The sequence below is a fragment of the Phoca vitulina genome, unplaced genomic scaffold (assembly GCF_004348235.1).
Source record: "Phoca vitulina isolate PV1807 unplaced genomic scaffold, GSC_HSeal_1.0 scaffold6, whole genome shotgun sequence".
Lineage (NCBI taxonomy): Eukaryota > Metazoa > Chordata > Mammalia > Carnivora > Phocidae > Phoca > Phoca vitulina.
Genome location: NW_022589709.1, coordinates 73,183,821 through 73,200,005, shown reverse-complemented (window position 1 = coordinate 73,200,005; position 16,185 = coordinate 73,183,821). Strand labels below are relative to the sequence as shown.

Here is a 16,185-nt window from a genome sequence, read left to right as displayed (position 1 = left end):
CTGTGGGTGGCTCTGAGGGAAGAGCACTCCGTGCAGAAGGGCCAGCTGGTGCCAAGGCCATGAGGTAGGAACAAGTTTGGTGTATGTGAGTTGCAGAAAGAAGGTTGATCCTGCTGTAGCTAACTGACTCACGGGTGGGCAGTTTGGGATACAGCAGCAGAAATAGGCAGGGGCCAGGTCATGCAGGGACTTGAAGGCTGTGGTAAGGAGTTTGCGTTTTATTTATTTATTTTTTAATTTTTAAATTATTTTTTTAAAGATTTATTTGAGAGACAGAGAGAGAGAGAGAGCGGTCAGTGAGGGGTAGGGACAGAGAGAGAGGGAGGGAGGATCCCAAGCAGAGTCTCTGCTGAGTGCAGAGCCCAATGCGGGGCTTGATCTCACTATTCTAAGGTCATGATTGAGCCGAAATCAAGAGTTGGACACTTAATCGACTGAGCCACCCTAGGTGCACCTTATTTTTTTTTTAAGTTTTTTCATTTTTAAGTAATCTCTACACCCAACATGGGGCTCAAACTCACAATCCCAAGATCAAGAGTTGCACACTCCACTGACTGAGTCACAGGCACTCCGCATTTTATTCTAATATCAGTGGAAATCATTGAAGAGTCTTAAGCAGGAGACCACCATGAGCTAATTTACACAAAGATTAAAAGAGATTTTATATATATATATGTATATCCTCATATATGTATATCCTCAAGTTTATATATATATATATATAAACTTAGCACTGAGTCTGGCATAGAGTGATATTTGGTAAATATTAGTAGCTGCTACTGCTATTATTATTATTGATACTCTTTTTTTTTTTTTAAGATTTTATTTATCTATTTGACAGAGACATAGAGAGAGCACAGACAGAGCGGCAAGCAGAGGGAGAGGGAGAAGCAGGCTCTCCGTGGAGCAGGGAGCCCGACAGGGGGCTCGATCCCAGGACCCTGGGATCATGACCTGAGCCGAAGGCAGCCGCTTAACCGACTGAGCCACCCAGGTGCCCCTATTATTGATACTTTTAAAGAATCTAAAAATTTTCATCCTCATTGAGGATCAGGAAGCCATTACCATCCATGTGTAAAGTCAACCAAATCAGGGAACAGGATTGTAAATTTTATTAATCAAAGGAACTGCTTTCCGTTGTCCCTTTCCCAAACGGGAATTTTAAGGCAGAAGATTTTCTCTGTGGTCAGCAATTGTCTGAAGCCAACCAAACTCAACTCCTTTAGCCCCATTTTGCCAAAATGCCCAGAGTTCAGTCACTTGGGTACCCTTGGCTGTGGCCCCATCCACCATTTAGGGCCCTTGGAAAGGCTCATGGTTGATTGTTAATCCATCTGCCTTTGCTCTGGGTCTGATGGGTCAAGAATGGGGAGGCGTTCCCTGTCCTCCACCTTGAGTGTCCACCAGGTTTACTGAGATGCCGTCCACTGCCTTGGCTTGGAGGCTTTCCTACCATGTTCTTGCCATATAAACAACCTAGGGAGTGTTTTTACGTTCAGGAAAGGCCTTTGAAGGTGGCTGTGTTTAATTTTCTCTGACACAGAGAAAGAGCAAGTAAGTAATCTGTGAATGAATGAATGCAAATTGTGTGATGAAGCTGGGGAAAGCTTCTTAGGGTATGGAACACTTGTTTCTGGGCAAAGTGCCCTTCTCTTAGTAGGGATGTTTTCATTCCTTTATTCATCAGTATTGATTGAGCTTCTGCTAGGCGCCAGGTGCCAGGCACTGCACAGATGTGAGTATAAAGAGTGCCATTCTTACCCTTATGGAGCTTCCAGTCTAGTGAGACAAACATTTATCAAACAACTGCACAAGTATAAATACAAAGTGACACCAGTGATCAGTGCTCTGCAGGAGAGGTATCAATGCCCTGAGGGTATATAATGAAGGCCGGGGCTTTGGGAAAGTTCCTCTAGTATCTAGTGATACCTGAGCTCAGCCCAAAAGGATGGCTGGTGATAAGTGGGTTTGGAGGGTGGAGCGAGAAGTAGTCCAGGCCGAGAACAGCACACGCAAAGGTCCTCAGATGGGAGGGAGCAGGCATGGTGAACCCAAGGTTGTAAGAGAAAGCCACTGTGACTAAAGGATTGAAAATCCAGTGGACTCTGGGCCCAGAAACAGCTAGAGATAGGGGAGAGGGGTCAGATCATAGAAGGCTTTGGAGGCTCTGTAAGGATGTGCAGTTTGATCCTTCTTAAGGACCATGGGATACTATTAAAAGTCTTGAAGCTGTGGGATGTATGTGTGTGAGTGTGTGTGTTAGGGACTATGTCATTCTGTCTGTCCTAGAGGTGATATTGGAGGCCAGTTTTTCCCAGTTCCAGGGTGTCGCACTATTCGTGCGGTTTCCTTATGGTCCGGCCAAATGTTTGCAAATAGTTCCTTTATCAAACTCTCCTCAGATGACCAAATTTATTCTGTTTGACTTTCTGGGGCAATCACATTGGATGGATGAAGCGGGAGGAAACTTTAGCAGTTACTTAAACTCCTTTGTCTTACTTGTAACAAGCACATATTACTGGATTTTGGTTTCTAGCCACCCTGACAAGCTTTGTCTTTTTTTTTTTTTTTTTTTAAAGATTTTTTATTTATTCATTTGAGAGAGATAGAGAGAGAGCATGAGCAGGGAGAGAGGCAGAGGGAGAGGGAGAAGCAGGCTCCCCGCCGAGCCAGGAGCCCGATGTGGGGCTCGATCCCAGGACCCCGGGATCATGACCTGAGCCGAAGGCAGACGCTTAACCATCTGAGCCACCCAGGCACCCCCAAGCTTTGTCTTTTCAATGCAGAGCAGTACATTTCAATTTGCATGTATTTATATGAGAACTGAAAATGATTGAATTAGTTAGATTTCTTTCTGTCTTATTTTGTGCTATTTGTCATGTGTATGTATGTGTTAAGATGACTTTTTAGAGCAGTTTTAGATTTTTTTTAAAAAGATTTTATTTATTTATTTGAGAGAGAGCAAGAGTGTGAGAGCAAGAGAGCATGAGCAGGGAGAGGGGCAGAGGGAGAGGGAGAAGCAGACTCCCCGCTGAGCAGGGAGCCACTGGGACTCGATACCAAGACCCTGGGATCATTACCTGAGCTGAAGGCAGATGTTTAATTGATGGAGCCACCCAGGCACCCCGAGCAGTTTTAGATTTATAACAAAAATGAGGGGTGCCTGGGGGGCTCCGTCGGTTAAGCATCAGCCTTCCGCTCAGGTCATGATCCCAGAGTCCTGGGATCGAGCCCTGAGTTGGGCTCCCTGCTCAGCGTGGAGCCTGCTTCTCCCTCTCCTTCCTACTGGTACTATCTCTGTCTCTCTTTGTCTCAAATAAATAAATAAAATCTTTTTGAAAAAAAGATTTATAACAAAAATGAGAAGAAAGTACAGAGATTTCCCATATACTCCCTACCCCAATACGTGCATAGCCTCCCCTAGGTGCTGGTTTTTATTTCTGCTTTTCCTTCTACTTTCTCGTCCTGTGGACTGAGTTGTTTTGCTTTGTTTGTTTTTTGTTTTGTTTTTTAGTTATCCCATTCTTTCCTATTGATTGCCATGGAAGTTACAGTCTCTCTATTCTTTTAGTGGATCCCCTAGATATTTAAAAATTAATCACAATTTTTACCCTCTTAAACAATTTAATACAAAGACCTTAAATTAACTTAAATCCTTAAGTCTCTACCTACCCCCCTTTATATTCTGCTATAGTTCAGTGTTTTCATTCTTTTTTAATTTTTAATTTTTTTCATTTTTTCAGGAGAGATGAGACATTATCATTTCTTTTATGGTCAAATATTGTTCATTGGTGGCTTACAGAACCACTAATCTCTTTGTTCCCTGTTCCTTCTTATAAGAGTGTCTGAGATTACTTTCCTTCTGCCTGAAATTCATCCTTTAGAATTTCCTTCAGTGTCTGTTGGTAGTAAATTCTCTCAGTTTTCATTGGTTTGAAATTTACTTTCTTTCACCCTCATATTTAAATTCTTGAATAAAATTCTCGAACAACAGTTACTCTGTCTCAGCACATTGAAGATACCCTTCTGGTTCCCATTGTGGCTGCTGGGAAGTCTACTGTCAGTCTAACTTCAGTTTCTTTGTTATTAATCTATATTTGTCCCAGGCCCTTGCAGTTTCACTATGATGTAAGTAGTTGTGAATATATTTTTCTTCATCCTTCTTGGGACGTCTGAATCTGGAGTTTGCTGTCTTACAACAATTTGGAAAAATTCTCAGCATGGCCAGCACCAGTGTGAAGCCAGTGAGGTGCCTGGGGCACCAAATTTTAGGAGACACTCATTCTTGAGCTTGTGTAAATGCAGAATTGGCCCTGAGAATGAGTGTCTAAAATAAATTTTATGCCCTAGGTACCTCACTCACTTCACTCTAGTCCTGGTCCTAACTCTACAAACACTCCTCTTTCTTATTCTTTCCTTCATTTTCTTTGGTAAATACAATTAAATATATATTAGACCATCTTATTCTATCCTCCAATGTCACATATATAGTTCTTTGTATTCTTCATCTCTCTGTATTTTTGGGTCACTTTTTAGATTTCTTCAGATCCATTTTCTAGTAAATTAATTCTGCCTTTAACAGTATCTAATCTGCTACTGGATTCATCTTAGTTTCAATTTTTTTCAAAATTGGCTTGGTTACTTTTTTAGTCTTTTACCCCTGGGTCATATATTTAAGGCTCACATTTATTTCTTGAAATACGGGCGCCTGGGTGGCTCAGTCGGTGAGGCATCCAACTCTTGATTTTGGCTCAGGTCATGGTCTCAGGGTCATGAGATTGAGCCCAGAATCAGGTGCTGCGCTGAAATATGGGGGCTGCTTAAGATTCTCTCTCTCCTGGGCAACACTATCAGGACCCTTTTCATTCTTGAGAGCTTTTTCTGTATCTTAACTTAGTAAATTTATGTCACTTTACTAAAAAAAAAAAAAATTCTCTCTCTCCCTCTCCCTCTGCTCCTCCCCCCTCTTGTGCCCCCCCTCTTTCTCTCAAAAAAAAAAAAAAAAGAAGAAAAGAAAGAAAGAAGGAAGGAAAGATATATTCACTTTCTGTACTTGATAATTTCTTTTTTTTTTTTTTTTTTTTACAGCAAGAGAGGGAACACAAGGCAGACGCTTAACGACTGAGCCACCCAGGCGCCCCTGTACTTGATAATTTCTATGTCATACTTTTATGGATATGATTATGTAGGTCTGTTGTTCCTGCGATTCTCACTTATGGTGCCTTGTTTCCTTGTGTGTTTTGTGGTTTTTAGCTTAGGCCCAGTTTCTTAGGACTTTATGGGCATTCCTGAATGCATTGGTTAAAATTGTAGTCCTTTAGAGAGAATTTATATTTGCTTGGACCATTCCTGAGGTGTCCCTAGCTCTATCTTGTTTTGGAATCCATTGGAAGTTCCTTGATTGGCTCTGAGGGAGGAAAAAGGGCAGAGTAAAAGATGATTCCACATTTTTGAGTGACCAGATAGATGGTGCTTTTAGGAATAGGGAAGTTGGGAAGAGAGCCAAGTTTGTTTTTGTTTTGTGCCTCAGTTTCCTTATGGGTAAAGCAAGGGTGGTTGGGCTGACCTACAGGGATTTTGTGGTTTTAGACCTCTTGAGGTTTCAGGATTGGCAAAACAATTCAGGCATAAGAGTCTGGTAGGCAGCTGGAATTTGGAGCTGGGATCTGAATGAGAGTTCAGGTTTCAGTGTATGGATGTGTTAACCTGAGTAGGCCACTGGGAAGGGGAGGGATGATAGTTTAGGCCATGGAGGTGGGTTAATAGAAGAGGATGGGATCTTTGGGGGTGATGACTGTGACTTACAATACAGGGGTGTAATAGTTTGCTAGGGCTGCTGTAACAAAGTACCACAGACTGGGTGCCTTAAACAATAGAAAGTTATTTTCCCACAATTCTGTAGGCTAGAAGTCTGAGATCAAAATACCAACAGGGTTGGTTTCTTCTTAGGCCTCCCTCCTTCGCTTGTAGATGTCCATCTTCTCCTTGTCTTCACATGGTCTGCCCTCTGCCTGTATCCTGATAAATCCACCAGTCATATTGAATTAGGGCCCACCCTAATGACTTTATTAATTACTTTTTAAAGACCCTCTCTCAGGGGCGCCTGGGTGGCTCAGTTGGTTAAGTGTCTGCTTTCCTCTCAGGTCATGATCCTGGAGTCCTGGGATCGAGCCCTGCATCAGGCTCCATGCTCAGCAGGGAGTCTTCTTCTCTGTCTGACCCTCACCCCGCTCTCATGCTCTCTCTCACTCTCTCTCTTGTCTGTCTCTCTCTCAAATAAATAAATGAAATCTTTAAAAATAAATAAATAAATAAATAAATACGCTATCTCCAGGGGCGCCTGGGTGACTCAGTTGGTTGAGCATCTGACTCTTTTTTTTAAAGATTTCATCCATCTATTTGACAGAGAGAGAGAGACTGAGAGAGGGAACAAAAGCAGGGGGAGTGGGAGAGGGAGAGGGAGTAGCAGGGAGCCTGATGCGGCGCTTGATTCCAGGACCCTGGGATCATGACCTGAGCCGAAGGCAGACGCCCAATGACTGAGCCACCCAGGCGCCCCAGCATCTGACTCTTGATTTCAGCTCAGGTCACGATCTCAGGGTCATGAGATCGAGCTCTCCATAAGGCTCTGCATTCAGTGCAGAGTCTGCTTGAGATCCTCTGCCTCCCCCTCTGCCCCTTCCCTCGCTCATGCTCACTCACTTTCTCTCTCTCCCCCTCAAATAAATAAATAAATAAAATGTTTATAAGACCCTATCTCCAAGTGCAGTCACATTCTGAGGTGCAGGGGGTTAGGACTATAACATGGATTTTGGAGGGATGCAGTTAGGCTCACAACAGAAGGCAAGAATCAGGGGCAGAGGAGGGAAACCAAAGGATGAGAAAGGTGCTGGGAGAGAGGTAGTGAGGAACAAGAAGGGGCAAGGGCATCTGCATTAACAGTGGGAGTACCTGAGGACTACCTACAAGGAAGGCTTTTCAGTAGGCATTTGGAGATCAGGCTTTGAGGGTTTGAGGAAGATGACAGCATGGCAAGAGAGTAGAGGAAGGCCAAGCAGCAAGCTTTTGGTTTCACTTCTAGACACAATAGATATTCCACATATATATTTATTAAATGAATAAATGAATTTTCTTTCCTCCCTCCTCTGATTTTCCATGGTCCTAGGACTTGGTTTCTCTTTAGAAACTCTAAGGTGAGGCTGCATTCCAGGACCTTGGCCTTGAGCTTATTCTTTGATGTGGCTGGGTCTTGAGGACAAACCAGGGGGAATAGAACATCTTTTCTCGGAGGGAGGGAGGAAGAGAGGGAGGAAGAAAAGGAGAGCGAGAGAGAGGGAGAGAGAGAAAATGAATTGAATGAACCCAACCAAACTCCATTATCAGTAAACTTCCACACTGTAAGGAAGAGAATAGGGTGACATGAGGTTGGAAAGGCCTTGGGGGTTATTTTGCAATTTTCCTGTCTGCCCTTCAGAAATGAAGAGGTTGTTCATTCATTCATTGAAAAAATTTTTAATTAAGCACCTACTCTGAATCGGGCACTGTGCTAGGCAAGAGGGAGATATCAGTGAAGCAAGTATCAGAGATTTATTGACTGCTTATGCAATGCCATGTTCTTGTTAAGTATACCTCCTGCCTTCAAGGACAGTGTAACACATGGACTATTGGTGTTGCATTTACTTTTTTTTATAGATAGGGGAATGGGCTAACCAAAGCTTAAAATGGTTTGGTAGCTCGCTGTGGGTCATAGAGTTATATGTAAACAACTTAGATACATCCCAGGGACAACTTTTTCCAGCCCTAGTTTCACCCAGGCCCCTGGAGCTTCCCCCAGGGTACAGTAAGGGGCTGGCTTGGGGTCCTGCATGAGTCAGGCTGAGCTGGGGATAAGCAAAGTTCCTGCTGTTCCATCCTGTCCTTGGCCTGAGCAAGGACATGGTGTAAAGGGACGGATGTGGGCTAGGATAATAATGCCGAGTCACTGCTGATGAAAGCCCTATGTGTTCACCATCCCCCAGCTACTACCTGAAGCCTGTCTCAGCTACTGTCCTTATTGTCACACTCACATCCCCCTCAGCCCCACTGAAAACAGCTGGGATTGTGTCTTATGAACCAAAAACGTGTTTCCTTCCTTCTCTGGGGCTACCTCAGGGCTACCTGAGAACACAGCCTGATTCTGAAATCGTATTCCCCAATGCCTGGGATTTCCCCTCTGGTTCCAGATAAAGGGAGAAACATGGCTTCTGTTAACTCTTTTTGAGTGGGATCATGAGGAAACAGTCCAGTGACCTCTTTCTTCTATTTTAAAGTGAAGAGGAAGGTAGTCACACCACTGAGCAGTGAGTCAGTGGGTATAGGAACTGAATGCTATATTTGGGTGGAGACTTGGGAGGTAGAACCAAATTTGATGAATCACCCCCAATCTAGTCTAATTTGGCAATCAGAACCCTGAAGACTTAAGGAGTACACAGAAATATATATACAAGGATGTTCATCCCATTGTTTTAGTAGTAGCAACCTACATGCCCATCTGTAGGGGATTGATGAAATCAACTTTGGTTGCTTTTTACAAAAGAAATCTAAGGGGCACTTGGGTGGTGCAGTTGGTTGGGCATCCGATTTGTGGTTTCAGCTGTTTGTAATCTGGTAGTTGTGGGATTGAGCTCCATGTCGGGCTCTGCACTTAGTGCCAAGTCTGCTTCAGATTCTTTCTCCCTCCCCCTCTGCCCCTCCCCACTCACACACTCTCTCTCTCAAATAAATAAATACAATCTTAAAAAAAAAAAAAATCTAAGTTGCCATTGAACAGTGTGTGGTGACCCTATCAGGTATAGGTAGAGAAAGATGTTCAAGACTGATTATTAAGTGAATAAAGCCACAGAAAAGTGTATGTGTGTGTATGTTTCTATAGCCGTGTTTTCTGGAAATACACATGAGAAACTGCTAACTGGTTTCTTCTAAAGAGTAGGAATGGAGGTTTGGGTGAGGAGTGAGACTTTTGCTCTTTATATTTTTATGTACTTAAAAAAAAATGAGCATATATTGTTTTTATAATACAATGATAGTGATAAAGAAGAAGTGGAAAAAAGAAAAGCTTAAGGTTCACAAACCAAAGGTACTAAACAATTCAGCACTGAATCCAGTAGTGCTGAGGGCAGGAGGAACCACAGGTGGGGCCTGAGATGACTTTGCATGATGGAACTTTCTCTTAGCCACCGCTTACAGAGAATGCTTTGACCAGCCAAGGGTGGACACAGAGGCAGGGATTGGCAGGAAATCACTATTTGCAAGGCTGGCTCAGTGACAGAAAGTCTCAAGCAAAATCAAGGCCAAAGTTCAACTCCAAGAACAGGGATTGGAGTCTCTAATAACAATAGTTAACACGTACTGAGTACTTATCCTGTATTAAAACAATGCGCAAATTGCTTTACTTAGCATTATCTCATTTAAATTTTCACATCAAACCTATGAGATAGCACTATTATTATCCCAGTTTTACAGATGAGAATACTGAAGCTCAGAGAGTCCAAATACACACAATTAGAATTGGTAGGGCTGGGATTAACCCTAGTTTGTCTGTTTCTGAAGGCAGCTCTCTTACCACCTCCTGAATACTACTCTGTGTTGAACTCTAGGGCCCTCAGGTCCAAGAACAGGACATCCTTACCATCAAGGAGCAGCCAGGCTAGTTGGGGGAGACTGCACCAATGCCTGTGGGCTATATAGGGTTTTATATAAGGCACACATCCAGATGTAACTGGGCTGCAAAGATGATAAGTGCTATTTGGATTTTAAATTTGGAAAGATGTGCAAGGCCTGAAGTTGTAAATAAAGGCATCTTGGAGGAGGAAAGATTTCAATCAGGTCTGGAAGGATGGATTGGATTAAGAGAGGGGTGGGGAGAACATTCCAGAGAAGAGAATGCACAAGTTGTGCAGAAGTCTGCTCTGTTGTTTCTGAGACAGTGAGGCATCTTGCCTAATCTTTGGGAGTTGTGTATGTGTGATAAGTGAGATGGTGTGTGTGAGGAGGGAAAACAGAGCATTCAGAAGTCATTCTGAAGGTTGAAAACTGGCAGAAGAGTTGTGACTTAACACGAGAGGAAGTCAAAAGCCTCTGAAGATATTTTGGGGCAGTGAGGAGACACTGCAAAGTGATGCTTCAGAGAGATTAATCTGACAGAGGTGTCAAAATGACTTGGAGTGAAGGACAGAGCCATGGGAAAATGTAGGTGTGGGGTGATGGAGGCCTCACTCCTCCATACTAGAGGAATGAAGCAGGAGGGTCGCGGTGAAAGCTGCTGTAAAGGGAGAGAGGGAGAGGAGGCAACAGGACCTGCGGGTTGAAAATAAACAGACTACAAAAACAAGGATTCAAGCCAGATAGTTGAGGGGCTTCAAATCCATGTGTCCAAAGAAGGGAATGCCTATATCTGGAACAGGGAATTGGGAGAGGGTTTTCTACTGGAGGTGGGGTGGGAGCCGATGAGGAATTGTGTTTTCATTCCAAACCTCCCTTTTTCCTATGACTGTAAGACAGTGTAGGGACTTTTTCTCTCTGCTTTCTTGGTCGTGTAATGCATAGGACTCCCTTTGTCTGGACCAGTTCATTCACTCAACAGTTCTTTATTAAGCTGTCATTATGGTCTGATTGTTGGGACCAGATGTGGTCCCTGTCCTCATGAAAGGCACATATTGAGCAAGAAATTATAAGTGTTCTTAACTATGCTCTTAGTCTCAAGGTGGCATATCTTCCCTGAGACTAGTCCTGCTTTCTACTCCCCCAGCATGTACCAGCTGGTAAGGGCATTTGTCAAACATTTTACTGTACATTGTGTCTTATAATAAAAAATATCATCTGGGGCGCCTGGGTGGTGCAGTCAGTTGAGTGTCTGACTCTTGGTTTTGGCTCAGGTTGTGATACCAGGGTCCTGGGATCGAGCCCCGTGTTGGGCTCCGGGCTTCGCATGGAGTCAGCTTGAGATTCTCTCTCTCCCTCTGCCCGTCCCGCTCGTGCTTGGGCTCATTCTCTCTCTCTCTCTCAAATAAATAAATAAATCTTTAAAAAAATATCACAACCATTCATTTATTTTGTTGTTCTACAAATATTTATCGAGTGGCACTGTGGCTCTGTGTTTTTAGCCCTCATGCTCACAAACTAGAGCAGGGCACAGATAAGTAAATAGGTAGTGATAATATGGTGTAAGAAGTGTAACGAGGGGTAACCACCAAGTTGTGGGAGCAACTAAGAGGGATATGTGGTTGGGCAGGTAAGTTTCCCTGACAAGAATAATGAGGTGTGGGGCACCTGGCTGGCTCAGTTGACGGAGCATATGACTCTTGATCTCAGGATTGTATGTTCGTGCCCCACTTTGGGTATAGAGATTACTTAAAAAAAACAAAATCTTAAAAAAGAAAAAGAACAATGAAGTATTATCTACACAAGGGCAGGGGGTGAGCATGAGGCATGTGTGTTCTATGCAAGAGGAACTTCCAGTTCAAACACCTAGATGCTGGAGAGGCCTAGGCTTGCTGGGAATGATTTACAACCTAGATTTTTATACCTGGAAAAACTACCAGTCAAAATATGAAGAGAGAACAAAAGGCAAGATATATGCTGAAATACAAGCTTTCAAAAAAATTTACCTCCCATGTATCTCTTCCCAGGAAGCTAGTGGAGGACCTGCACCACCAAAATCAAGGAGTAAATCAAGAGAGCCGACAACATGGGAATAACCGAATGAAGCTCAGGTAGGCAGGGGCTGGATCAAATAGGGTTCTAAAGACCTAATAGGAGTTTGGACTTGATTGTAATGACAAAATTACCTAAAGTAATAGTGGAGTGATATTCGAAAATAGTGATTTTTTTTTTTAATCCCAAGGACCCGTTTGAGCAACCTTGTGATTGGCTCCTACCAGAAGCAATAGTTGTGTTTTTTGTTTGTTTTTTTTTTTTAAGATTTTATTTATTTATTTGACAGAGAGAGACACAGCGAGAGAGGGAACACAAGCAGGGGGAGTGGGAGAGAGAGAAGCAGGCTTCCTTCTGAGCAGGGAGCCTAATGCGGGGCTCTATCCCAGCACCCTGGGATCATGACCTGAGCCGAAGGCAGACGCTTAACAACGGAGCCACCCGGGCGCCCCAGAAGCAATAGTTTTAATCAATCTATTTTTCCTTTGTGTTCCTTTGGAAAGGATTCTGCTGAGTTTTAAAGAGTTTGGAAATCATTGTACTAGAAAAACCTAAAACTGTGTACAACTACTACTTAAGCAGCCTTGTGTAACTTGGTGGGGCTTCCAGAAGCTGCCAGGGCTGCGCAGGTTCCTGAAGCAGTGCACTGTGAGAGAGGAGAGAGTGGAATAGGGAGGTGGAAAGGCTCAGCTGCCAAATTTCAGCAGGACTCTTTGCTGGTCATTCTTCCTTCAGCAGCAAAGGTGATCCCTAGAAGAGTATTTCTTTTTACCAATTAAGTGCTGAAGCTGCCTTCCCCAATGACTTCCAGACTGCCAACAAATAAATTTTCCAAAATACAAACTTGGGGTGGGGGAACACAGCATGACCATGACTCTTCTACTGAACTTTGTCACAGCTGGAATAAGGCAAGTTATGGATGAGAGAGTGTAGTTTGTGTGTGTCTGTGTCTTTGTCTATTCAGTGGGCTCAGAAGAAATTTATGGATATGTTGTATTGTAGCAGGGATCCAGATGTTCCCTAAATCTGAAACCAAGGAGACCATTTTCTTCATGGATTCAGCAGACTGACGTTTGTTTTCTTTTCAGTATCTGCATCTTAAGTACTGTGATAAAAGATCAGCCCAGAAACCAAGCAGCTTGTTAAGGTGTTTACTGGTTTTGCTAACCATAAAAAAGGGCGTTCCCCAGTTCCCCATCAGCTGGGAGAAATCCTTCCCCACCCTCTCCTGACCATCCTCTTTCCCTCCCCCTAAGCAAGTGAATTTTAAATACCACTCTAAAGTTGTTGGCTGGTGACCTGGAAAATTCCTTTTGCTTTGTTATCCTGTTAATGGCCCATCAGTTTAAACCTCCTACCCCCAGAAACTTTCTTTCTCCTAACTAGACTGAAGAGGGAATAGAGATTAAAAAAAAAAAAAAAAAAAAATGAAAGGAAGGATTCCTATTTCTAAGGGCTTTGGGAAGATTCCAAGATGGCCAGGCCTGATTGGAAGGAAGGAATTTATTTGTCCTGATCCGTCTGTACGGCAGCTAGCAAATGTAAAAGCCAAGTAAATTAGCGTCTTACTGAATGACTTCAGAGGAACGTGATAATTTTTGGATGCACTGGAGGCTCAGCTATGTAGGATTTTGGTGGACACAGGTCTTGTGGAAGACTTCTAATTCTAGGGGCGCCTGGGTGGCTCAGTCGTTAAGCATCTGCCTTTGGCTCAGGTCATGGTCCCAGGGTCCTGGGATCGAGCCCTGCATCGGGCTCCCTGCTCAGCGGGCAGCCTGCTTCTCCCTCTCCCACTCCCCTCCCCCGCTTGTGTTCCCTCTCTCGCTGTGTCTCTCTCTGCAAATAAATAAATAAATAAATAATCCTAAAAAAAAAAAGACTTCTAATTCTAGAAGCTTAGATTCGGACTTATGTTAGAGATGTGTAAACGAGGGGCGCCTGGGTGGCTCAGATGGTTAAGTATCTGCCTTTGGGCTCGGGTCATGATCCTAGGGATGTAGGATCGAGCCCCATGTCCGGCCCCTGACTCAGCGGGGAGCCTGCTTCTCCCTCTGCCTCTCCCCCTGCTCGTGCTCTCGCTCTCTCTCTGTATCTCTATGTCTCGAATGAATAAATTTAAAAAAATCTTAAAAAAAAAAAGAGATGTGTAAACGAGTAAGTGTGTGAACGTCAGTCACCTTCCTTATTGTCATTTTAAAGGTACAGTTCATAAGGTACAGTTCATAACTGCTGTGGATCTTGTTATTGTTAGTTATAAAACCAACAGTTACTATTCACTGCATGTGCCAGGTACAGGGCTCAGGACTTTTCCTGCATTATCTCATTTAATTCTTAGCAGACAACTCCATGAGGTAAGTACTATTATTATCCCCATTTTAGAGGAAATGGAGGCTTAGGGAAGTGGTGCAGAATCCCACCTGGGTTCTCTGTCTTCTTAGCTCCTGCTCTTAACCACAACATTATGCTGTTTATAAATGACAAAGATGTAAGAAAACATAAAGAGGAAGCAGAGAGTGGCTAGACTATTCCTCCCTAGGGAAGGAAAGTCCACCTCCTGCTGTTCATGCAGGCCATGAAGTTGCCAAGTTATCAGGTCCTCATTAGAGGGGGACTGTCCTGCATATAATGTTATAAGCGGACCCTTGCCCCTAGCCTTTTGGATTTTGGGGAAAAGGTTCTGACCACAAAGCACTATTCTTTTCTTCAGGTCTTGGTGTGTCAGTTTCCATTTCTCAGCTTCCAAAGCAACACACAGAAGCACAGGGAAGTCAGAGTCCTTAACATGAACGCCACGCCCTTTACCCACCTCTGCTGGCAAGTAGCATCTTGGGCAATTTTTCCCTCCCAAATAAGCTTTGTCATCTCTTACATCAACTGGGGCCACTAGCTCTCAGATCCATCTTCTGTAACCCAAAAATTCCCTGGGCCACTCCCTGACTGGAGGGGAAGCAGCTGACCAGGTAAGAGGCTGCCACTGGAATGGCATGCTGAGAAGAGAGCAAGCAGGGGAGAGCAATGGGGCCACTAACACTGGCTGGAAGGCTTGGCAAAGATGACCTTGCTGGGGGCCTATCCTGGACAGAATTCCTGGGGCCTGGCATGGGCTTTTATGCTCCCCTTTTTAGTATTTCTTTTGATTTATAAATTGATGTCCCTTTATCTAAAAAAATTAATATATAGTTGCTGTCAACAATTTAAATAATAGGGTGATTAATGGAGAAAGTAAAAGTATGCCATTAATACAACACACTGCCCTACCGTGTACCTCCACCCCCGTGCATCTGCCCAGTCATCACTAGTAACAGTTTGGAATCTGTCCTTCCAGATGGTTCTGCTAGTGTGTGTGTGTGTGTGTGTGTGTGTGTGTGGTGTTTTTTTGTTTGTTTTTTTCAGATTTATTTATTTATTTATTTGACAGAGGGAGAGACACAACGAGAGAGGGAACCCAAGCAGGGGGAGTGGGAGAGGGAGAAGCAGGCTTCCCGCCGAGCAGGGAGCCCGATGTGGGGCTCAATCCCAGGACCCTGGGATCATGACCCGAGCCGAAGGCAGACGCTTAACAACTGAGCCACCCAGGCGCCCAGTGTGTGTGGTGTTTATATAAATATCAGTGAGAAGATCCTGTTCTGTACCTTGTGTATCACGAGCACCTTTTGAATCTATCCGTACAGCTCTCCCCTTTTTAACGGCAGCACAGTATTCCACTTTAAGAATAGACCATCTTCCCTTTTTCCTAATCTCTGCTTTAACTGATCTTTCACGTCCTTGGGAACCTCTCTCAGCTCCCACTTAACATGCCGTCCTCTGGGTCCTGCCTCAGAGAACTGCACAAATGGGAAGGCGGTCAAAAGGTGGGAAAGGCGGTGGTGGGCCCCATATGGGAGGGAGTGGGGGCGGGTGAGTGTATTCTGTCCTGGCCATACTGGGGTACACAGGAAGTTCTTTCTCCTCACCCAGCCAAATGGTTCCTCTGTCTGCCTAAGGTAAAACCCCACATTTTATGGGAATCATCTTTGAAAATGACCAAGATCAATGCGGAGAAACATGAAAGGCTGTTTTCTTAGAGTTACACTCTTATCATTTGGGACGTGCACTCTGGGCGTGCACACTGTGGGGCTATCAGAATGACCAGGCCAGTCCCGTGCCTGCATCCAAGATGTGTTCACTCGAAGTACCCCATGCTCTTCTCTTGGTAGCTCTTCTGTGTGAGTAACAACTCCATTAGGTAGAAATTTGCTTCTTGTCACTGGAAAGGCACTCCAGCTTAGAGGTTTCAAGCTCTTGACCAAATTTGCTCTCTGTACCTCAGTTTCCTCATCTGTAAAATGAGGATAATAGTAGTACCTATCTAATTTGGTAGGGTTTTCCTCTGGAACTTAAATAAAATACATGCATGACATATTTGGTACATTATATGGTAGATGGCAAGTACTCAATGATGTGAATGATTATACACTAAGTCCAAATAGCTCTCACTGCACTTTAAACCTAGAT

General features: G+C 43.8%; 1 long non-coding RNA gene across 1 annotated transcript in view; it reads left to right on the top strand.

The window, feature by feature from the left end:
- LOC116632458 overlaps window positions 1–16,185 on the top strand; it is a 45,742-nt gene that overhangs the window by 8,890 nt on the left and 20,667 nt on the right. The window contains exon 2 of the long non-coding RNA XR_004299417.1: window positions 11,667–11,750. This is a non-coding gene — a long non-coding RNA (uncharacterized LOC116632458). The remainder of the gene's footprint in view (window positions 1–11,666; window positions 11,751–16,185) is intronic.